This window comes from Anabrus simplex, chromosome 8 (genome assembly GCF_040414725.1).
Source record: "Anabrus simplex isolate iqAnaSimp1 chromosome 8, ASM4041472v1, whole genome shotgun sequence".
NCBI classification, from domain to species: Eukaryota; Metazoa; Arthropoda; class Insecta; order Orthoptera; family Tettigoniidae; genus Anabrus; species Anabrus simplex.
This window is the reverse complement of record NC_090272.1, coordinates 8,556,907-8,582,556: the sequence shown is the minus strand read 5'-3', so window position 1 is coordinate 8,582,556 and position 25,650 is coordinate 8,556,907.

The window sequence follows — 25,650 nt, the reverse complement described above, 5'->3', positions numbered from 1 at the left end:
CAGAAATTTGACAGGGGAAATTGTACAGAGATAGGTTTTATGTTTATATGTTAGAACTTCCCAGTTATATAGGCTACAATAACCTAATTCTTCAAGAATCAGGAAATGAAGTCCCTAAGCACATTTTGGCTGAGGATCGTTACTATGTACGATACTTGTAACCAGCGCAACGAGCTATCACTTTAAGAAAGAGATTCGCAGGACGATGTCTCCTAAACTTTAAATAGACCCAGTAGTTTGTCATTAGTACTAGCTGAGACATCTACAAGTTACTTCCTTTGAAGGGGATACAGTAAGTAATGTAGCCTAAGTTACGATTGGAGGTTTTATGAAATGATTCCAGTCGTCATAAATGGACATTCATTGGCTCATAGCCTCAATATTCGTCGTATTAGTTAATTCATTGTAAGATAAACAACAAACTATTGAGTCTATTTAAAGTCTTAGGAGACATCGAGCTTTCTTAATGTGACAGCTATATTGGAAGCTCGTTGATTTCTGTTTTGCAATTTCATGCAACAAACAAATTTAAAAATGAGTACTATATCTAACATTCGAGCCAAAAGAGTGGAAATTTAAAACAATAAAATCCGTAAAAGAAAAATACAAGGAGTTCAGAACTGTTTATATCACATACTTATGTGTGTTGTAATAAATTAAGGATAGTGCGTTTTTCTTCTTGTTGTCACGGAGGTGTTGTTGATACTGATCCCACTTCAGCTGCCTTTTTAAAAGAAAATACCTCACATGATGGCTCCTCCAAGAAGAATACAATTCTCCTCTTTTGCTCTGTCTGGGGCTTCATCATTACACCTGTGGGAGTGAAACTCTCGTAAAGGGCCAAAACCGTACTTGGAGAGCTCTCGCGTCTCAACACTCGACGATACACGGGATGAGTAAATTCCACTTGAAATGAAACAGTTTTGCTCTTTACGACTGCGTTTGTTTGAAGCTTGCCTGCGATCAAAACAGTAAGGCGAATTTAAGGAATATAAAGGGACGACTCAGCTTTCAAAATACATATTTAAAGACGATTGAACAAAGACACGATTAGTAATAGTCTGTCACTTAGAACATTTGTCTTTACGACAACCTGTGGCTTGTGATTATGTAATCAACTGCACACTCACTTCCTTTGTTTGAGGCAACGTTGACGGAATGTACTAACATCCCTGGTGGGCTAGAAAACAGTACGTTTCCATTCTAGTACGTGCAGACTCATAGGACTTGTGATGGTTGTGATGATTGTTTTCAGAGGAAGTATAACTGGGCAGCTACCATTTCCTAATAAAAATCAGAGGAAAATATTTAACAGATCCAGTTCTCTGTAGAATAAAGGTAGGCCAATAAGGGCGTAACCATAACCTACATCCCTGGCCTCCTAGAACTAATACGCTACCATCGGCGTCGCAATGTTACCTCTTTTACGTCTCACTTGATATTTTTACTGTTTACGTAGTTGCAGAGTCCTGGAATTTAGCCCAGTACGAGTTATTTTACGACAATGAGTTGGCATATGGCTCAGGCCATGTCTGCCCTTCTAAACCCGAAGCAGGAGTTTATCAAGCGAGGTTGGAAGGAAAGCTGAAATCGTGAAATGTTGTCAGTCACCTAAGGTCCGACTCTTGGCTGAATGGTCACCGTACTGGCCTTCGGTTCAGAGGGTCCCGAGTTCGATTCCCGGCCGGGTCGGGGATTTTAACCTTCATTGGTTAATATTCCGGTGGTCCGGGGGCTGGATGTTTGTGCTGTCCCCAACATCCCTGTATCTCACACACCACACATACCACTATCCTCAGCCACAATAACACGCAGTTACCTTTGTACCGGAAGGTACACCTCGACTCCGCTCATTCAAAACAAGCGCCTTTATAAACTCCCCTATCGATCAAAAGGTGAAACGGATAATACCTGAACTTGGAACTTTAATCGGAAGACGTCACCAATGAAATATTAAGTAATTTTGTTATTGTGAAGTTTGCTAAACTGACTGAATTTCTCCTTGTTTTGTTTTGCTTTACATCAAGAAGTTTCGACATTTTTCCAACAGATGACACTACCAAAACCTATGATCATGCACTCTGGTGCAAGGTGAAAGAACTTATAACTTAAAGAAGTTTTGTATTTCTAAGTTGTCCATAACTGACTCTATGTTCATTTATTTTTGGGTTGGCAACAGTTCTTTTTCTTTCCGCCAGGTTTGAATCTAGTCAATCATAAATTTTTGTAATTAATTTTCAACAAACCCCGCATTTCTTGTTCACTGTGAATTCACCAATAAAATTTGAGAGGGCGGGTCTGGATTAGTCTTGAATTCTCTTAAACCTTCCCTGAGGGTATATAAGTTGCGGCTTTTCGAGTTTCCTTGCCAATTGATCGTCGTCTTTCTGAGTGTGTGTGTTAAGACAGGAGGAGGGGCGCCTCTTTAGTCGGCAGCCAGAACATCTATAAGCTAATGGCCACATGCAATTATATCTTTCTTGCTGTCTCCGCTACTTTACCTGAGGGGAATTTCCGAATCATTAACTATGTAACAAACATTTTTAAAATGTAAAACTTATTTCGGCTAATGTAAAGATTTCATGAAGTTTTAACTGTAAATCGGGGATAGAGAGTGAGTTACCCTCTCGAGCTCCCCTTCATCTTGGTTTGAGGTGGCTCCGTTTTCGCAACCTTTCGTTTCTCTAATGTATTAAAGTTATTTCCATCCGAGCCACCTCAGTAGTGTGGGAATTGCCCCAGTTTCATCAGCCAAGAGCCCTGTAGGATTTTATATTTCATTATCTGGAGTGCACGGTACGCCTCCATTCAGTTTGTGTTCGGGCCGTTTATTTAACCTGTTCTTTTTCGCAATAGCCATGTAGGTTGGGTGCTAGATACCCCTGTGTAAAACCAATTAAATTCGTAAATGGTGGCCTGAGAGGCCGGAGAGTGATGTAAGAGTGGGCCGTAAGAAACTGAGCGCCTGTTAGCTCTTTTTCAAAGTTTTGTATGAGTAACGAGTGCCTTTGGAAGGCTAGATATTGTATGTTGGGAGCAAGTGCTCTTGAATTAGGGGATTTCTGCAGTTAACTAACTGAATTATTGTTTTGAATTAAAGAAACTGGATCCGATATTTGTGGAATTGTAAAACTGGGGGCTTGAAGCCCAGAATCTGTACAATTCACTAATCTTGGATTTTCCTAGTCTGCTTTCAAGATTGCTTTTTTACCTGACATGTTCACTAAGTGAAAATTTGTTAACTTGTTGTTTCTTGAAGAAATGTAACCTTCAGTTCAAGTTTTAAATTAATTTTGATATTGTAGATAGACCCATTCACTCCACCACCTTCTTTAACCTCTTTCTGCTCCACGGATTCCCCGTAACAACCTACTCATGGCAGATGCCGCCCACCCTCATCCGAGGGTCTGCCTTACAAGGGCTGCACTCGGCTAGAAATAGCCACACAAAATTATTATTCAGTCAGCTAAGGGCTGAACATTGGTGACTGGCCCCAAGAATTTTCGTACTTTCTCGGACGACCGTACTTGACGGGCTACGATAATTCTCGTTCTTATGGACCTTGTGATTCCTTGATCGCTGCTACAATCTGGTGCCCAAATTATGTTTTAAACGGTGTAGTCATGGAATAAATAGTATAAGGCAGCTATTTCTCCATCATCTTCTTTTCTCTAAATCTTCATAACAAAATAATATCGGAAATATCGAGCTATTCTAAAGATGGGCACTATCGACTGAAAACCACTATCGACTAGTCGGGCGATAGTCCTTTCGAACTATCGACTGAATAGTTGAATGTTTTCAGTCGAACAAAAGTATTCATTACTTCTTGTCGAGAGAACTGAACAGTCGAATGAAAGTATTCATATAACGCAAGTAGTCAGTCCATGAAAAATATTCGAATGTTTCCAGTCGAAACTCTCAGTATCAAAAGTGGAGAGTCGTGCTTTTACGAATTCGACTAATTTTAACGCAATTTACCAATAATTAGAAATCAATTGTATAGACACCCATTAGAACAAAATAATTAATGTTATATTGAGTGACTTATATTGAGTGACTTACAAGGGACTCACGTTCGCAGCCGAGAAGTCCAGATTAGGAATAAGAAGCTGCACCACCTGGATATCCCAGGTTCGTATTCCATTCACTGACAGCGGATACCATATCCTTAATGTCGTTTTCATGGGGTTTTCTACATTCATTCCTGGCAAATGCCACAATAGTATTGTACGTTGGGTGCCTACCCCAATCCCGGATTATATGTAATCACACTATCGAGGAATTCACAGTTGCGCAGGTTAAAATCCGATTTACGCACTCGTCCGTACACGGGGCTAATAACTAGAGAGGTGCCCTTAATACGAACCAACATCATAGATCATAGAAAACGATCAATCTAGTGTGTTGGAATACAGCAGGGACTCAGATGCACACAAGTTGAGAACAGATAGCACTTGTGGTATGTAGTGGGTGTAGACACAGTGAGCGGCTTCTCAAAAGATAATATGTTCTTGCAGGCCAAACTATCCGGTCAACAGGGGTTAGCAGCCTCCTTTCGGTCCCGATCTGCAATGCGTTCGGTCGACAGCCCGTGGAATTAGTCTCCTCCTACCACAGGGGGGAATATCGTGGTTGTACACCACCACATTTACACTTGTATTTCACCGTTACACCAGGGAACCAGTGGATGTGGACGAGTGTAGTCCAAGGTAATGAACACGATAGGATACAGTTTGAAATACTGTTGCAGAGATCGTCGAATTTCGTGGGACATTGGAAGGTGGTGAGTGAGCACTTCCGTTAGTATGCCATCGTAGTGCCGCTGTGTCTATGATCTCTTCATACAATAATTCGTCTAATAAGCTTTGCACTTTTTGTGTAGTTCTCAGAGAAGAAGAAAATCTGAATGTTTCATTGAAATTACAGCTTGATGATTTTACTTCATTTCCTAAGCCTACTACACGTTCTGTCGCAGTGCAAACATCTCAAGAAGAGATACAAGGTAAAGAAGAAGGAAATTTCAACGCTTCGTCGCTATCGATACAAGTTAAGTTTGTACCTAGAAACGCTACTGCTGAAGCACGTATTATATCAAAACAAGTCCCTACACATCAACTGTCTGCATATAGACTCAAAGTTCACAACGAGCCTCTGTTACCCTATGTAGATATAAGCTACTGTAAAGACCCCAACGTACTCGTAAAACGTTTACAGCTGCTAAGAGCCTATCATGATGCTGGTTACACACAGTACAAAGAAGATATTTTTGAAATAGAGCATGAATTACGTCGTGTTGGTATTATTAAGCAAGCGCTTACCCTCACCTAAGTCATCCATCTGTAGTATATAGTCGATCGAGTAGCTATATTCGTATAGATTATTTCCCAACATTCTCCGTTCCTTAGGGTGTTAACTCCGCCTCTAGTTGTAGAGCCGGTCTCAAGCAAGGATAAAGAGAGGAGAGGCACCCTAGCCCTTTAGCCCTTTAGCCCTTTAGCCCATTAGCCCTTTAGCCCTTTAGCCCATTAGCCCTTTTGCCCATTAGACCTTTAGCCTATTAGCCCTATTGTTTAAAGATAGGTGCTGTTAAGAAAAAGCACGTAGAATTTTTCAAATTACATTTCAAAGGTATGAGGTTTAGTGCTGTAAAGATACCTGCACGATGCAAAGCTAGCTTTCTTCATCAGAGCAGCCACCATCTTGTGTGAGCACCTCTAGACCGTATCATAAGGAGCTGTGTATAGTCACCGTCTTGTCGCTGCTACCCTGCGCAAGCACCCCTAGGGTGTCTCATAAGAGCAGCAGCCATATTGTGCAAGCGCTCTTAAGCTGCCTCATAAGATGCTATGTATAGCCCCCATCTTGTAGAATTAGATAGCTGCCAATGCCGAAGGGCCTAAGTAGGAATCGAACCGTCGATCTCATCATTAGACTATGTTTTTTTCTTGTTCCTGATACTGCAAACCTAGGTATCAGGTTTTGCTCTACGATGCACCGTTTTCGAGATATTTAACATTTTGCATTTGAGCCCCAAATTTAATGAATCGAACCTGCACGGCACGTTATACTCTCTACCATAGCTAAACCTGATCATGTTACGAATACTTGCTTCAATACAAGCTAAAACCGAGCGAATGCCAAAGGGCCTAAGTAGGAACCGAACCGTTGATCTCATCATTAGACTATGTTTTTCTTGTTCCTCGTACTGCGAACCGAGGTACTGGGCAGAAAATTTTTTGTCCGTTTTGCTCTACGATGCACCGCTTTCGAGATATTTAACATTTTGCATTCAAGCCCCAAATTTAATGAATCGAACTAGCACGACGCGTTAGCCTCTAAGCTAGCTTTCTTCACAAGAGCAGCAGCCATCTTGCGCAAGCACCCTTAAGGAGTCTCATAAGGAGACGTGTATAGCCGCCATCTTGTGTCCGCCATCTTGCGCAAGCATCCTTAGGGCGTCTCTAGCCATCTTGTGCAAGGACCCTTAAGTCGCCTCATAAGAGCAACCGCCATCTTGCGCAAGCATCCCTACGGCATCTCATAAGGAGCCATGTATAACCGCCATCTTCCGCAAGCATCCCAAGGGAATCTCATAAGAACCTATGTATAGCGGCCATCTTGCACAAGCACCTTTAAGGAGTCATGTATAGCCAACATCTTGTGCAATTAGCGTCGAGAGATAGCTGCTGTAGAATTTTTCTTTTTAAATTACCCACCACCATATTTCAACTAAACAGTGTAGCACTGAGGTTTGCGATGTAAGATGGCGGATGACAGCTGACAAAAAAGCGCGTGAGTTTGTTTACTAAACAGGAGCACGTGGAATTTTTCAATTTGCCGCCACCACATTTCAAAGGTATCTAGCTAAAGATGGCAGCACGGTGCGCTCTTGATTATAGATGGCGGATGACAGCTAACAGAACTTTTCAAATTGCCCGCTACTACATGTCATAAAGAGGGCAGCACGGTGTTCTGTGGATTAAAGATGGCGGATGACAGCTGATGAAATTGTCCGCATGATAGCAGCACAGTGCTCTATTGATTAAAGATGGCGGATGACAGCTGTCAAAAAAGCACGTGGCTTTGTTTCCAAACAAGAGCACATAGAATTTTTCAAATTGCCGCCACCACATTTCAAAGGTATCTAGCTAAAGTGTGGAGCACTGTGCTCTGTTGATTAAAGATGGCGGATGACGGCTGTCAAAAAAGCGCGTGAGTTTGTTTCCAAACAAGAGCATGTAGAATTTGCCGCCACCTCATAGAGGGCAGCACGGTGCTCTCTTGATTAAAGATGGCTGTTGTCATGTGGAATTGCCTGCCACCACATTTCAAATGTATCTAGCTAAAGAGGGCAGCACGGTGCTCTCTAGATTAAAGATGGCTGCTGTCAAAAAGCATTTTTCAAATTATCCGCCACCACATTTCAAAGGTAAGTAGCTAAAGAGGGCAGCACTGTGCTCTATAGATTAAAGATGGCGGATGACAGCTGTCAAAAAAGCACGTGGATTTGTTTATCTCACGCTAGTGAGGTTAAGTTGGTAGCACTAAGGTTTAGGCCCGCCAAGATGGCAGCACTGCCGATGACAGGTGACGAATTTTACATCTACTACGATAAAGAAGGCAGCACAGTGCTCTGTGGTTTAAAGATGGCGGATGACAGCTGTCAAAAAAGCACGTGGCTGTCAAAAAGCACGTGGCTTTGTTTACCACGCGCTAGTTAGGTTAAGTTGATAGCACTAAGGTTTAGGCCCGCCAAGATGGCAGCACTGCCAATGACAGGTGACGAATTTTACATCTATTACGATAAAGAGGGCAGCACAGTGCTCTGTGTTTTAAAGAGGGCGGATGACAGCTGTCAAAAAAGCACGTGGCTTTGTTTACCACGCGCTAGTTAGGTTAAGTTGGTACTACTGAGGGTTAGGCCCGTCAAGATGGCAGTACTGAATTTAGCGATGCGTTGTTGTCTGTCAAAAAGCACGTGGCTGTCAAAAAACACGTGGATTTGTTTACCTCCCGCTAGTTAGGTTAAGTTGGCACTACTGAGGTTTAGGCCCGTCAGGATGGCAGTACTGAGGTTAGCGATGCGTTGTTGTCGATGATAGCTGTCAAAAAGCACGTGGCTGTCAAAAAACACGTGGCTTTGTTTACCTCACGCTGGTTAGGTTAAGTTGGCACTACTGAGGTTTAGGCCCGTCAGGATGGCAGCAGTGAGGTTGGCGATGCGTTGTTGTCGATGACAGCTGTCAAAAAGCACGTGGCTTTGTTTACAAATTCAAATCTCGCGCCAAAATTCCAATTTTCCGCCAAAAATTCGAATTTCCCGCCAGAATTCAAATTTCCCGCGGGAGGAGGCGCCAGAACCCGCTTATTATACTACTGAAATAATCTACTCACTTGGTGGGATCATGTAAAAGGTGATGGTAGTTGCTGTGATTATTGTTTCGGGACGATACACATTTGGGAAAACTATTACTTCTCAGGAATAATCAGAGCCAAATAGAAGAAGGCCAACACTTTGGACAAAAGCAGGGAAGGGCGACGAACGGCGAGAAATGAGAAGACTGGCTACCAAGCTGTCATGGGGATCGAAAAGAGAGTTGACGAAGGGAGTTCAAATTTGAAGACACTGGCGCAAGAAAGTAGAAACTATGCCAGAGCCAGCTACTGGCCTTCACGAATTGAGAGTCCCTGGTCCGCTATTCTGTCACTTCTTAGGACAGGCAGGGTATTCCGCTTCCCATGTAACAAGCGCTGAAATTCTCGTGTTCTTTTCACCACGGGGAAGATCACGCTATGAACAAGGTACTAAAGTAAGAGGATAAAATCTGAAGAAAATTGCTTGATAACAGGTAGGTTTCTTGCTCATACAAACAACACAAAACTATGTAAAAATATTAAACAAGAGAAAATAGTGAGATGTATATATATTATTCATTTCTATAGTAAACACTGAACTTTATGTGGAACCAACGTTGTTCCGTATCGGTCATTATATGTGGCATTTACATAGACTGTTGTAGTAATACTGCAACTGGAAGATTCTGAAATTCAAGAATTGAGAGTTTGTTAACAGCCCACTAGTGTTGAAAATAAAGAGTGCAAGTTGGTGGAATGTGTGTTCTGAGGAAATGCTCTTGGTAGGGTTGGTAAGGTGATGCCGTGGGTATATTCGCCCCTTATCCACTTTGTGTTATGTGCATGGGAGCCTACAATAGAACTCAGTCATAGTTACTTGACTGGAGTATAGTCTCGTGATTTTACTAACTCTAAATCTGGGAATACCTCAATGAGTAGTTAAAGCACGGTGTGAACGACCGGTGGAAATATTTCTATTCCATTTGTAGTATATTAAAACTACTCTTGCGCGTAAGTTCGCACAGTTACATCAATATTACGTGTGTACAAGATCATCTTTCGTCTTAGAGACGGCGAGATGTTTTAGTTGAAATAAAAGGACAACTACCAAGCTGCTACGTGTTATTTCATTCGTACTTTTCGCAACATTTGTAAGATTTCAAAACGGAGAATTTATGTTTGTTAATGACTAGCAAGGTACTGATATACGACTGATCTGTACAAGCCGTAAGTTATCTTGGTACCATAATAGTAACTCTGTTATCGTGTGAATAGTACATTTTTACTTAATGTTATCGGTAGGGCTCGGATTCGAGCATGTTAGCACATTTTTTTCCTGAATAGTACAGTTTGAAAAAAGCCTTTCGGTGGTATTTTCATCTCTCTGGGACCAACAGAATTTAAATCTATCGAGCATATAAGTGCATAAAACCGCGGTTTTCAGAATAGAAGCATATAAATGCATATTCTTGTCGTTTTCGTCTAAATAGTTTGTTCTTCTTCAAATTCCCTCCCGAATTCGGGCCCTAACCATCCTTAAGGTTCGAAAACACAAATAATTATTGAAGAGTCTTTCTGGTGCGAAATCAAAAACGAAAGTTAACCATAAAGTTCTAACCATAAACGATGCCAGCTAGCGATCTGCCGAAGTTCCTCCGATGACTCGGCGGGCAGCTCCCGGGAAACCAAAGCTTTTGGGTTCCGGGGGAAGTATGGTTGCAAAGCTGAAACTTAAAGGAACTGACGGAAGGGCACCACCAGGAGTGGATCCTGCGGCTTAATTTGACTCAACACGGGAAACCTCACCAGGCCCTGGCACCGGAAGGATTGACAGATTGAGAGCTCTTTCTTGATTCGGTGGGTCGTGGTGCATGGCCGTTCTTAGCTGGTGGAGCGATTTGTCTAGTTAATTCCGATAACGAACGAGACTGTAGCCTGCTAAATAGTCGCATCCGGTATCCGTTCGTGCTACCGGCGACAACACATCTTCTTCTAGCCGCACGAGATTGATGCCGCACGCGCGCTAGCGTGTCCTCCTAGTCCGAAAGGACCGGGCAACCCGGATTTGCTGCTTTTTCATGGGATCGTTGAGAGGGTGCTCGTATTTCTACTGCAATATTTGAAAATAATTTCATATTCCACAACGCTTTATTTTTGTAGATTCAATGTATTTTTCTCACTTATGTGTACTTACCTATTTATTTTCAGATCAAGATTTCGAAGGGTTTTCAATTTTCCCAACATAAAGCCACAAGTGGGCACTCAGAAAAAGTCTAAGAATTTAAAAAAAGAAATTGAAGAAACAAGCGCTGATACAACATTTGTTCAATCAGCAACAGAACTCGGACGAGTTCTCTTCCAGAGTTTGTAGGGCGTTCTTAAGTGCCAACATACCCCTCTACAAGGTCGAACACACTGAGATTAGAGCTCTCTTCAAGGACTTTGCAGGAAGAGAGTTGCCTCATGAGTCGATCCTACGTAAAATTACGTTTCTTCGGAGTATGAAAAGGTATGAATTCATGCACGATTGCCGTATTTCGCATTCTCGTTTAAACAATTTAGAAGTAATTTTAACATGGATCTGACTTTGTCGTAATGAAGGTAAGCTGTCGATAATACATTCATTTCATTAAGAATATTCATTCAGGTACTTTTTTCACCAGGTTCTACACGCAATCAAGGACGACATCTGGAGCCACCAAATTTGGTTATATATCGACGAGACCACAGACAGTTGTGGAGATGCATGGCCTACGTTATTGTTGGAATACTCAGGCCCAGTGAACTGGGGAAGGGACACCTAATTCTGTGCAGGGAGCTAGATGTGACAAACCATGGTACCATTGTGCCAACTGTGCAAGCAGCTCTGCGTAAGTATATTTTTGTTAATTTACTTTTTGAGCGTTTTGCCGAAGAAGATAAGTACCGTACAGTCTGGCAATAACTTCAATGCATTCTACATATGCTCAGTGAAGACTCTGATAGTTCTGATATTTAAATATCTCTTACAGTCGTACGACATGTCAGAATCCCATTAACTGAACGGTTCACCCTTCATTTTATGCATTCCTGTTTCAGGCTTGCTGTGGCCAAGCTTTTCAGATGAGGAGGTAAAAAACGTACTCACATTTGTTACTATCGCTGCTCCCTACATGATTAAGGCTGGGAAGAGCATCAAGCTTCTCTACCCGAAGATGTTATATGTTACTTGTCTTGCCCATGCAATGCACAGAGTTGCTGAGGAGCTCCGCAAAAAATCGTCCAGCGTCAACAGCGGCATTTCTTCAGTGAAGGAAATTTTTGTCAAGGCTCCTTCCCGCGTCCGTGCCTTCAAGACGATGCATCCAGAGCTCCCTTTACCTCCCAAGCTCATATTGACGCGATGGGGAACTTGGATCTTGGCTGCCTTGTATTACGCTTAAATCATTGGGCAATTGAAGAGGTAAGACTATTTGAAATGTTAAAAATCTTCTCATTTTCGAGGTTTTCTCTATTATTCTTTTCATACCTTTTATGTCTACTCCATCATACGGCGCCCACTTTTGTAATTTTCTCAGTTATTCTCCTCGGCTAATGTTTTTCAATTATATTTTTTTCCAGGTGATCAATACGTTTGATGAGGCGGACAGCAAGTACATCGCGAAAGCTAAGGCTGCTTTTAAAATGAAGGGCTTGATGCCATCCTTAACTTTCATAAAAGCCTACATGAGCGTCATTCCTGAGGCCATCCTAAAGTTGGAATCGCGAGGGACTGAGTTGGTTGAAGTGGTCGCTACAATACAAGGAGTCATCCAAGAAGCCGACTCGTGGCCTGGAGAGACTGGGAAAACAGTGGAACAAAAGTTGGAGTTGGTGCTGGCTCGATATCTCGGTTGGAGTGCAGCGTTGGACATGGAGAGGATGCTGCATGGCGAGTCTGCACCGTCAGAGGATTTTCCGAACTACTCTGCACAAGAAGCAGCATTATTCAAGTATTTACCTCTCGTGTCAGTTGACGTCGAAAGATCGATCTCATCATTGAAACTTTCATTGACTGATTTAAGAAAATCATTCAAAAATGAAAATATAGAAAAAAATTCTTGTTGTAAAGACCAATGCAGATCTGACTCGCCTAATTCTGAACATTATGTAAATGAACTTTTAAACTGTAATTTTTTATGAAAACTTCTCATATATACTTGAAACTTGAATGCGAGTATATCGCAGTGTGTCATGCATACAATTAGAAAATAAAGCTCGTATATAAAGATATCTTATTGGTTTTCCGTTTCACTTTCCTCTCTATACTTTTAACGGTGTTTCTCGAGCATATTCTGCAGATTTAACCTCATGTAATGGGTTTTTCGAGCATGTCTATGGAGCATGTAATGGGTTTTTCGAGCATATAATACATGGTTTTCGAGCATATCTGGATATTTTATCGAGCATAACGACCCGAGCCCTAGTTATCGGTTATATATGCTCTATAAACTGATGATTTGGTATTTCTATTCCTTTAGTTGTTTGGTAACCAGTTCACGTACCCTCCTCTTGAGGTAAGCGGCATAACAGTTGCTGGGCCCAGACCTACGTAGCACCGCTGACTGGTAAGGTCCAAACGATATCAAATAAACTCTTGGTGCTGCAATAGATCAGAATCATTTCTCACTATGACCGGCAGTTATTCTAAATAATAACCTATTAACCTTTCAGACCATATTCGCAAAGGATAGGGTGCGGAAAGTCGTAAAGAATTCATTGTGAAAACAAGCTCAGCAATGACGTTGTTGCCTGGGGCGTAGTTATTATGCGTTCTATATTCCAATTATTGTACATCAGGAACGTAATTTATACTAAACTAGCTGTTACCCACGGCTTTGCTCGTCAGGATTTCGTAAGTTGATAAAAATTAATTGTTCCTCGGTACCGCACTAAGACATCATAACTGAAAATCCCCAAAGTATGAAAACTCACCGAAAAATTGTATTTCATTTACTCCAGAACCTCTTTTTATACCATGTTTGTGGCATCCGCCTCCCACGGGAAATTTGAATTTACGCGGGAAATTTGAATTTTGGCGCGAGATTTGAATTTGTAAACAAAGCCACGTGCCTTTTGACAGCTGTCATCGACAACAACGCATCGCTAACCTCACTGCTGCCATCTTGACGGGCCTAAACCTCAGTGGTACCAACTTACCCTCACTAGCGCGAGATTTGAATCGGTCAACTAATCCACGTGCTTTTTGACAGCTGTCATCCGCCATCATTAAACTACAGAGCACCGTGCTGCCCTCTTTATCGCAGTAGCTGCAAATTCGTCACCTGTCATCCGCAGTGCTGCCATCCTAACGGGCCTAAACCTTAGTGCTACCAACTTAACCTGACTAGCGCGAGATTTCAATCGGTAAACAAATATACGTGCTCTTTTGACAGCTGCCATTCGCCATCTTTAATCTATAGAGCACAGTGCTGCCCTCTTTAGCTACTTACCTTTGAAATGTGGTGGCGGATAATTTGAAAAATGCTTTATGACAACAGCCATCTTTGAGCACCGTGCTGTCCTCTTTAGCTAGATACCTTTGAAATGTGGTGGCAGGCAATTCCGCGTGACAGCAGCCATCTTTGAGCAGAGTGCTGCACTCTTTACGGCGGTGGCAAATTCCACATGCTCTTGTTTGGAAACAAACTCACGTGCTTTTTTCTGACAGCCGTCATCCGCCATCTTGCATCAGAAACCTCAGTGCTGCACTCTTTAGCTAGACACCTTTGAAATGTGGTGGCGGCAATTTGAAAAATTCTATGTGCTCTTGTTTAGTAAACGAAGCTACGTGCTTTTTTGACAGCTGTCATCCGCCATCTTTAATCAATAGAGCACTGTGCTGCTATCATGTGGGCAATTTTGTCAGCTCACATCCGCCATCTTAAATTGACAGAGTATCGTGCTGCCCCCTTTATGACATGTAGTAGCGGGCAATTTGAAAAGTTCTGTTAGCTGTCATCCGCCATCTTTAATCAAGAGAGCACCGTGCTGCCATCTTTAGCTAGATACCTTTGAAATGTGGTGGCGACAAATTGAAAAATTCCACGTGCTCTTGTTTAGTAAACAAACTCACGCGCTTTTTTCACCTGGCATCCGCCATCTTACATCGCAAACCTCAGTGCTACACTCCTTAGTTGAAATATGGTGGCGGATAATTTAAAAAGAAAAATTCTACAGCAGCCATCTCTCGACGCTAATTGCACAAGATTGTGGCTATACATGATTCCTGAAAGGTGCTTATGCAAGATAGCCGCTATAAATAGGTTCGTATGAGACGCTATTATGATGCTTGCGCATGATGGCGGGTATACAAGGCTCCTTATGAGACGCCCTAGGGATGCTTGCGCTAGATGGCGGTTCCTCTTATGAGGCGGCTTAAGGGTCCTTGCACAAGATGACTAGAGACACCCTAAGGATGCTTGCGCAAGATGGCGGCTATACACGACTCCTTATGAGACGCCTTAAGGGTGCTTGCGCAAGATGGCTGCTGCTGTTATGAAGAAAGCTAGCTTAGAGGCTAACGTGTCATGCTAGTTCGATTCATTAAATTTGGGGCTTGAATGCAAAATGTTAAATATCTCGAAAACGGTGCATCGTAGAGCAAAACCGACAAAATGTTTCTGCCCAATACCTCGGTTCGAGGTACGAGGAACATGATAGCATAAGAAAAACATAGTCTAATGATGAGATCAAAGGTTCGGTTAATACTTAGGCCCTTTGGCATTCGCTCTGTTTTAGCTTGTATTGAAGCAAGTCTTCGTAACATGATCAGGTCTAGTTATGGGAGAGAGTAAAACGTGCCGTGCAGGTTCGATTCATTAAGTTTGGGGCTTAAATGCAAAATGTTAAATATCTCGAAAACGGTGCATCGTAGAGCATACGGATAAAAATTTTTCTACCTGATACCTAGGTTTGCAGTATCAGGAACAAGAAAAACATAGTCTAATGATGAGATCGACGGTTCGATCCCTACTTACGCCCTTTGGCATTGGCAGGTATCTAATTCTACAAGATGACGGCTATACATAGCTTCTTATGAGAGAGCTTAAGAGCGCTTGCACAAGATGGCTGCTGCACTTATGAGACGCCCTAGGGGTGCTCACACAAGATGGTGGCTGCTCTGATGAAGAAAGCTAGCTTTGCATCTTGCAGGTATCTTTACAGCACTAAACCTCATAGCTTTGAAATGTGGTGGCGGGTAATTTGAAAAATTCTACGTGCTTTTCCTTAACAGCAGCTATCTTTAAACAATAGCGGCTATACATAAGCTGTTAAGGCCTCCTCTTATGTCAAGGCATAGCTCTATCGAACAAGTTTAAACCTGCATCGGGATAGCTAGAGTAAGCACGTGCTGCAGTGATGACGTCATTATGTAATGTTTAGACTTGCAAATCACTAAAGAAACATAACAAGACTAGAATCGAACACTGCACTCTATGACGTAAACTTTATAATGTGATCGGAACATTGATTGAAGTGTTTAGAACACTAAATAAGTGATCAAGGTTAAAATAGAACACTGTACTCGATACAACATTTGTTTAGAACATGTCAGAGGATACCTTTGTTCTAAGAAGATTAGGTTACCGCACATTCCTCGTAGGGCTAATAGGCTAAAGGGCTAATGGGCAAAAGGGCAAAAGGGCTAATGTGCTAATGGGCTAAAGGGCTAATGGGCTAAAGGGCTAAAGGGCTAGGGTGCCTCTCCTCTCTTTATCCGGGCTTGAGACCGGCCCTACAACTAGAAGCGGAGTTAACACCCTAAGGAAGGAAGAATGTTGGGAAATTATCTATACGAATATAGCTACTCGATCGACTATATACTACAGATGGATGACTTAGGTGAGGGTAAGCGCTTACTTAATAGTACCTATACGACGTAATTGATGTTCTATTTCAAAAATATCTTCTTTGTACTGTGTGTAACCAGCATCATGATAGGCTCTTAGCAGTTGTATACGTTTTACGAGTACGTTGGGATCTTTACAGTATCTTATATCTACATAGGGTAACAGAGGCTTGTTGTGAACTTTGAGTCTATATGCAGACAGTTGATGCGTAGGGACTTGTTTTGATGTAATACGTGCTTCAGCAGTAGCGTTTCTAGGTACAAACTTAACTTGTTTCGATAGCGATGAAGCGTTGAAATTTCCTTCTTCTTTACCTTGCATCTCTTCTTGAGATGTTTTCAGTGCGACAGAACGTGTAGTAGGCTTAGGAAATGAAGTAAAATCATCAAGCTGTAATGGCAATGAAACATTAAGATTTTCTTCTTCTTCTACTTTCCCTTTACTACTGTTTTGATCAACATCATTAAACTTAATATCATAATCATGATCTTGCCTCTCTTTATCTTGAAGTTTGTGCTAAGTAACAGAACTTGCAGTAGGTCTAGACAACAAGGAAGAATTAAAAATCTCTCGCAGAGGTGTACTTTTTAAACATAAATCAGTGTTCCCTGGAATATGGTTGAGCTCTTTGTATTTTGTTCCCGATGAAGCTACATTACACGCGGCTTCATGACGTTGAGCGTTGTATGCGTTCTTGAACTCTCTTCTACAATGTTTGCATTGAAAAATTGTCCTACATGATATCTCATGGCGTCTCCTGTGATAGCTTCGGGAAAATGCTTTTCCACACTCTTCACAAATATACCTAGAAATAGGTTTCTCCATGAAGGACTTTTATCTTCTGCTAACAGATTCTTCTTCAAATCTACTTGACATTTGTTACTCTCTACTTCGATGATGCGAACAGCTTAGCGATTAACAGTAAACTAACACAAAAGCGTACAACCAAGGTAGCAACAGTAAGGTTTAAGCCCATCAAGATGGCAAGAGTGAGGTTAGCGATGTTCTGTTGTTGGATTTTAAATTCCGCGCTATAACATGCATAAGGTGGCAGCCTTGAGGTTTACCGCCGTAAAGATGGCAGCAGTGAGGTTAGCGACGCTCTATTGTCCTTCAATGTGAGGTTAGGGTCCGTCAAGAAGACAGCTGTCAAAAAGGCACGTGGCTTGGTTTACTAAACAAGAGCACGTGGCTGTTACATCACGGTCACGTAGTATGCTGCTTCAGCATGCAACGTTCAATGTCTACACCTACGTAGTTAACACTCTGCTATGTTCACAAGATTTTTACACATAACTATCCTTTATGCTTTAAGTTCCTGCACATAGGTTATGTTAAGATAGCAGCACAAGTACAAGCGATGGTCGCACGCTCGCGTAGAGGTTGTTTAGTACGATAGTCGATGCATGCATTATCAAAGGGTGATATGCACACGCTTTTAAACCTTGCTATTCTTACTACTACTATGTTCGCAAGATTTTCAATCATCGTTATTCTTCGTGCTTTAAGTTCGTTCGCATAAGTTATGCTAAAGTAGCAGCGCAAACACATGTGAACGTTGGACATTCTAGCGGGATGTGTTTAGTACGATAGTTGATGCATGCAAAATCGATAGGTGTGTACACACTTTGAAACTTAATTATTCTTCGTGCTTTAAATCCGTGCACATAGGTTATGCTAAGATAGCAGCACACTCTAGCGGGAGAAGCTTTTTACTCTAGTTGATGGATGTATAACCGATAGGCAATGGGTACACGCTTTTAAAACATTGCTATTCTTACTGCTGCTGCTATGTTCACAAGATTTTTATACATCACTATTCTTTAAGCTTTAAGTTCATGTGTATAAGTTATACTAAGTTAGCAGCATACTTATAAGGTTGTCGCGCACTCAATTGGGAGAAGTATAATACGAAAGTCGATGCATGCAAAATCGATAGGTGATGTGTACACGTTTTGAACTTGGGTACTTTTTGTACTTTAACTTCGTGCACATAGGTTAAGTTCAGATTGCAGCACACACAAGCGATGATCGCACGCTGTTGTGGAAGAAGTTTAGTACGATAGTGGATGCATACATCATCGATACGTGATGTGTACACGCTTTGGAACATAGCTCTTCCTTGTGCTTTATGTTCGTGCACATGGGTTAGGTATACAGAAAAGCGATTGCTACATGCTCTAGCGGAAGAAGCCTAGTACGATAGTTGACGCATGCATCATCGATACGTGATGTGTACACGCAATTCTTTATTCTTTAAATTCACGCACATAGGTAGCAGCACACAATTGCGATCGTTGTACACTCTAGCGGGAGAGGTTTAGTACAATAGTCGATACATGGGAAATCGATAGGTGATGTGTACACGCTATAGGTATTCTTTGCACTTTAAATTTATGGGTATAGGTTATGCTAAGATAGCAGCACAATCTAGCGGAAGAAGTTTAGTACGAGATTCGATGCATGCAAAATCAATAAGTAATGTGTACACGCTTTGAAACATGGCTATTCTTTGTACTTTAAGTTCATGGGTATAAGTTGTGCTAAGAGAGCAGCAGAATCTAGCAGATGAAGTTTAGTGCGATATTTGAAGCGTGTGAAATCGATAGGTAATATGTACACCCTTTGAAACATGGCTATTCTTTGTACTGTAAGTTCATGTGTATAAAATTATGCTAAGATAGCAGCACAATCTAGCGGAAGAAGTTTAGTACGAGAGTCGATGCATGCAAAATCGATAGGTAATGTGTACACGCTTTGAAACCTGGCTATTCTTTGTACTGTAAGTTCATACGTATAGGTTATGCTAAGAAAGAAGCAAGATCTAGCGGAAGAAGATTAGTACGAGGGTCGATGCATGTAAAATCGATAGGTGATGTGTACACGCTTTGAAACATGGCTAATCATACTGCTGCTCTGTTCCCAAAATTTTTTAAATATAGCTAATCCTAATGCTGCTCTTAAGGACGTAGAGCTAAGGACTGATTACGTGACCATGATGTCACTGCCACGTGCTCTTGTTTAGTAAACCAAGCCACGTGCTTTTTTGACAGCTGTCTTCTTGACGGACCCCAACCTCACATTGAAGGACAATAGAGCGTCGCTAACCTCACTGCTGCCATCTTGACGGCGGTAAACCTCAAGGCTGCACCTTATACATGTTATAGTGCGGAATTTAAAATCCAACAACAGAACGTCGCTAACCTCACTCTTGCCATCTTGATGGGCTTAAACCTTACTCTTGCTACCTTGGTTATACGCTTTTGTGTTAGTTTACTGTTAATCGTTAAGCTGTTCGCATCATCGAAGTAGAGAGTAACAAGTGTCAAGTAGATTTAAAGAAGAATCTGTTAGCAGAAGATAAAAGTCCGTCATGGAGAAACCTATTTCTAGGTATATTTGCGAAGAGTGTAGAAAAGCATTTTCCCGAAGCTATCACAGGAGACGTCATGAGATATCATGTAGGACAATTTTTCAATGCAAACATTGTAGAAGAGAGTTCAAGAACGCATACAACGCTCAACGTCATGAAGCCGCGTGTAATGTAGCTTCATCGGGAACAAAATACAAAGAGCTCAACCATATTGCAGCGAACACTGATTGATGTTTAAATAGTACACCTCTGCGAGAGATTTTTAATTCTCCCTTGTTGTCTAGACCTGTTGCAAGTTCTGTTACTAAGCACAAAATTCAAGATAAAGAGAGGCAAGATCATGATTGTGATATTAAGTATAATGATGTTGATCAAAACAGTAGTAAAGGGAAAGTAGAAGAAGAAGAAAATCTTAATGTTTCATTGCCATTACAGCTTGATGATTTTACTTCATTTCCTAAGCCTACTACACGTTCTGTCGCACTGAAAACATCTCAAGAAGAGATGCAAGGTAAAGAAGAAGGAAATTTCAACGCTTCATCGCTATCGAAACAAGTTAAGTTTGTACCTAGAAACGCTACTGCTGAAGCACGTATTACATCAATCCAAGTCCCTACACATCAACTGTCTGCATATAGACTCAAAGTTCACAACAAGCCTCTGTTACCCTATGTAGATATAAGATACTGTAAAGACCCCAACGTACTCGTAAAACGTTTACAACTGCTAAGAGCCTCATGATGCTGGTTACACACAGTACAAAGAAGATATTTTTGAAAAAGAGCATGAATTACGTCGTGTAGGTATTATTAAGTAAGCGCTTACCCTCACCTAAGTCATCCATCTGTAGTATATAGTCAATCGAGTAGCTATATTCGTATAGATTATTTCCCAACATTCTCCCTTCCTTAGGGTGTTTACACCGCCTCTAGTTGTAGAGCCGGTCTCAAGCCCGGATAAAGAGAGGAGAGGCACCCTAGCCCTTTTGCCCATTAGCCCTTTAGCCCTTTAGCCCTTTTGCCCGTTAGCCCATTAGCACTTTAGCCTATTAGCCCTACAAGGAATGTGCGCTAACCTAATCTTTTTAGGAAAAGGTATCCTCTGACATGTTCTAAACAAATGTTGTATCGAGTACAGTGTTCTATTTTAGTCTTAATCACTTATTTAGTGTTCTAAACACTTCAATCAATGTTCCGATCACATGATAAAGTTAACGGCATAGTGTGCAGTGTTAGATTCTAGTCTTGTTATGTTTCTTTAGTGATCTGCAAGTCTAAACATGCATAATGACGTCATCACTGCAGCACTTGCTTACTTTAGCTATCCGGATGCAGGTTTAAACTTGTTCGATAGAGCTATGCCTTGACATAAGAGGAGGCCTTAACAGCTTATGTATAGTCGCTATTGTTTAAAGATAGCTGCTGTTAAGAGAAAAGCACGTCGAATTTTTCAAATTACCCGCCACCACATTTCAAAGGTACGAGGTTTAGTGCTGTAAAAATACCTGCACGATGCAAAGCTAGCTTTCTTCATCAGAGCAGCCACCATCTTGTGTGAGCACCTCTAGGCCGTATCATAAGGAGCTGTGTATAGTCACCGTCTTGTCGCTGCTACCTTGCGCAAGCACCCCTAGGGAGTCTCATAAGAGCAGCAGCCATCTTGAGCAAGCGCTCTTAAGCTGTCTCATAAGAAGCTATGTATAGCCGCCATTTTTTAGAATTAGATACCTGCCAATGCCAAAGGGCGTAAGTAGGGATCGAACCGTCGATCTCATCATTAGACTATGTTTTTCTTGTTCCTGATACTGCAAACCTAGGTACCAGGTAGAAAATGTTTTATCCGTTTTGCTCTACGATGCACCATTTTCGAGATATTTAACATTTTGCATTTAAGCCCCAAATTTAATTAATCGAACCTGCACGGCACGTTATACTCTCTCCCATACCTAGACCTGATCATGTTACGAAGACTTGCTTCAATACAAGCTAAAACAGAGCGAATGCCAAAGGGCGTAAGTAGGAACCGAACCGTTGATCTCATCATTAGACTATATTTTTCTTATGCTATCATGTTCCTCGTACTCCGAACCGAGGTATTGGGCAGAAACATTTTGTCGGTTTTGCTCTACGATGCACCGTTCCGAGATACTTAACATTTTGCATTTAAGCCCCAAATTTAATGAATCGAACTAGCATGACACATTAGCCTCTAAGCTAGCTTTCTTCATAAGAGCAGCAGCCATCTTGCGCAAGCACCCTTAAGGCGTCTCATAAGGAGTCGAGTATAGCCGCCATCTTTCGTCCGCCATCTTGCGCAAGCATCCTTAGGGTGTCTCTATTCATCTTGTGCAAGGACCCTTAAGCCGCCTCATAAGAGCAACCGCCATGTAGCGCAAGCATCCCTAGGGCGTCTCATAAGGAGCCTTGTGTACCCGCCATCTTGCGCATGCATCCTAAGGGCGTCTCATAAGAACCTATGTATAGCGGCTATCTTGCATAAGCACCTTTAAGGAGTCATGTATAGCCACCATCTTGTGCAATTAGCGTCGAGAGATGGCTGCTGTAGAATTTTTCTTTTTAAATTATCCGCCACCATATTTAAACTAAAGAGTGTAGCACTGAGGTGTGCGATGTAAGATGGCGGATGCCAGGTGACAAAAAGCGCGTGAGTTTGTTTACTAAACAAGAGCACGTGGAATTTTTCAATTTGCCGCCACCACATTTCAAAGGTATCTAGCTAAAAATGGCAGCACGGTGCTCTCTTGATTAAAGATGGCGGATGACAGCTAACAGAACTTTCCAAATTGCCCGCTACTACATGTCATAAAGAGGGCAGCACTATCTGTGCTCTGTGAATTAAAGATGGCGGATGACAGCTGAAGAAATTGCCCGCATGATAGCAGCACAGTGTTCTATTGATTAAAGATGGCGGACGATAGCTTTCAAAAAAGCACGTGGCTCTGTTTCCAAACAAGAGCACATAGAATTTTTCAAATTGCCGCCACCACATTTCAAAGGTATCTAGTTAAAGAGTGCAGCACTGAGGTTTCTGATGCAAGATGGCGAATGACAGCTGTCAGAAAAATGCACGTGAGTTTGTTTCCAAACGAGAGGACGTGGAATTTGCCACCGCCGCAAAGAGGGCAGCACTATGCTCAAAGATGGCTGCTGTCACGCGGAATTGCCTGCCACCACATTTCAAAGGTATTTAGCTAAAGAGGGCACCACGGTGCTCAAAGATGGATGCTGTCAAAAAGCATTTTTCAAATTATCCGCCACCACATTTCAAAGGTAAGTAGCTAAAGAGGGCAGCACTGTGCTCTATAGATTATAGATGGCGAATGGCAGCTGTCAACAAAGCACGTGGATTTGATTACCGATTCAAATCTCGCGCTAGTGAGGTTAAGTTGTTACAACTAAGGTTTAGGTCCGTCATGATGGCTGCACTGAGGTTTGCGATACGTTGTTGTCTGTCAAAAAGCACGTGGCTGTCAAAAAACACGTGGGTTTGTTTACCGATTCAAATCTCGCGCTAGTTAGGTTAAGTTGGTACCACTGAGGTTTAGGCCTGTCAAGATGGCAGTACTGAGGTTAGCGATGCGTTGTTGTCTGTCAAAAAGCACGTGGCTGTGAAAAAACACGTGGATTTGTTTACCGATTCCAATCTCGCGCTAGTTAGGTTAAGTTGGTACCACTGATGTTTAGGCCCGTCAAGATGGCAGCAGTGAGGTTAGCGATGCGTTGTTGTCGATGACAGCTGTCAAAAAGCACGTGGCTTTGTTTACAAATTCAAATCTCGCCCGAAAATTCTAATTACCCGCCAAAATTCAAATTTCCCGCGGGAGGCGGAGGCCTCTCCCGAGAGCCGGAGGCGGAGGCGGCGGCCGAACTGTCCTATTATACTACTAGTCCTCTTTTAAGTAGAAGAAAGAAGAGTGTCTTTATTTCTAAAGGAGATTGCAAATACCAATTTTCACGTCTGTAACATTTAGTTTTTGAAATATAAGTACCCTCATGGACAGAATTCAATTCCTTCTTCACTTATTTCCGATCTCCAGCTTAAGTTGATTTTGGAAAACAAAAAGTACGTGTTTCTTTGTTTTTAAAGGGTATTACAAATACGAGTTTTCACGTCTGTAATTGTTAAGTTATGAGATAAAATGTAGATATACAAATTTTAAAAATTTCCCCACTCCTTAGCTGAGTGGACAGCGTTGAGGCCTTCTTTCCACACGGTTCCGGGTTTGATTCCCGGCGGGGTGGGGGCGGGTTGTTTGTGTTCGTCTCAACACTCTCCTCTTCATATCCACTCAACACACCACATTACCAACCACAACAGGAATACGCAATAGTAATTTCATCCCTACACACGGGGTTGGCGTCAGGAAGGACATCCAGCCGTAACACAGGGTCAAATCCACATGTGCGACACAGTTCGCACCCGCAACCGCACAGGTGTGGGAAAAGCGGTAGAAGAAGAATATAACCTTTTTAAAAATTCACCCACTTTTATAAAGTGGATTTTCCAAAAACGTGTGTTCATTATTTTTAAATAACATTCCAAGTACCAATTTTAACGTTTGTAACATCTTCAGTTTCTGAGATATCTCTCCTCATATAAAGACTTCAACTCCTTCCTCACTTCTTTTTACACCCGCCCCCCTCATTCCTTAAGTGGATTTTCTGAAAACAAAAATTAGTGTTCTTTTATTTTTAAAGGAGATTCCAAATACAAATTTTCATACCTATAACATGGTTTTTGTGATATATTGCAGATAATCTCGCTGCTGTAAGAATACTGGAGCTGACGTTGCCATGGTTACGGCAGCTCATTTCTTTATCCTATTCCTAGAGCAGATGTTACAGGCGTAGTGCCAATATTTCCATAACGGTTGGTGTTAGGGCCTTAAAACATGGTTTTCGGGCCAGTACTGAGTGTTGTTCTTTGCGTGAAGGGGCTCAAAATAAGCTATGCCTCGTCTTTGTACGACAAATTCGATATTTCGCCTATACTAGACTAGTATTTTTATATCTCCCTCCGCCCCCTCGAATTATTTTGAAAATAAAATACAGCCCATGGTCCTCAGAGATAATTCATATTTACATTAGTAAAATCATTTAGTTCGTGAGATTAACCATTGGATACAAACTTTACCTCTTCATAAATTAGTATAGATAAAGGAGACTTACTTTATCGCAATCAAATTATTTTATAACTGAAATAAAATATAGTTACACAGATAATCTAATTAGGAGTGTCTCAAGCAGATTGAAACTTGCGTTGGGTCCAGTTCTTGAGATACATCAATGTTTAAAATAGCTGAGAGGAGAAGACAAATCTGGACTTTGATGCTTGTAGTGTCCTTCCACAAGTCCTAGTACTTGTGAATGCGAGAAGCGAACTAATGCTTCTTTTCTTGATCCGCCTGGGCCACCCGTAGAGTTCCCATCATGGACAGTGCGCTGAGCTTCTCTTCCTAGAGCTTTGTAACGGACCAGCTTCAAACTTCATTCTTATTCAAGTAATTATGTAGGTCAACTGGTGACATTTATATTACAGGAAAATCACGGACCAACATAAATTTTCGACTGGAAAATGAGAACAAGATTAAATGAAGAAAACTTCTCCTCTCTGATTGTGTTTACGAAAGAAAATTTTGTTCAGAATTACAGAACCTAGAGTTCTATGATACAGTAATAACTGACAGCTGACATGAAGATGAAATGCCCGTAGTACGTTCCTGAAATTCAAGGATTTAGATGTCATTCTTAAGGTAAGGTTTTTGAAACGTTGCACTGGACTGTACTTCTGAGGAACGGACGCTAAATATTGAAATGTGGATTCACCGCAGAACACTTAAAATACTGCGGACAACGAGAGATGAAGTCTAACCAGAGATCAACATGTGCTAGCAATGTTAAATTGACTGCACTTTCCTCAGAAACTACTGTACTTATCCTATGAGGATGAACTTGTATGTGGTTGTCGATACATGCTTTGCCAATACAATGACTTATTGTTTAAATGTCGAGTGAAAAGTTAATTTTC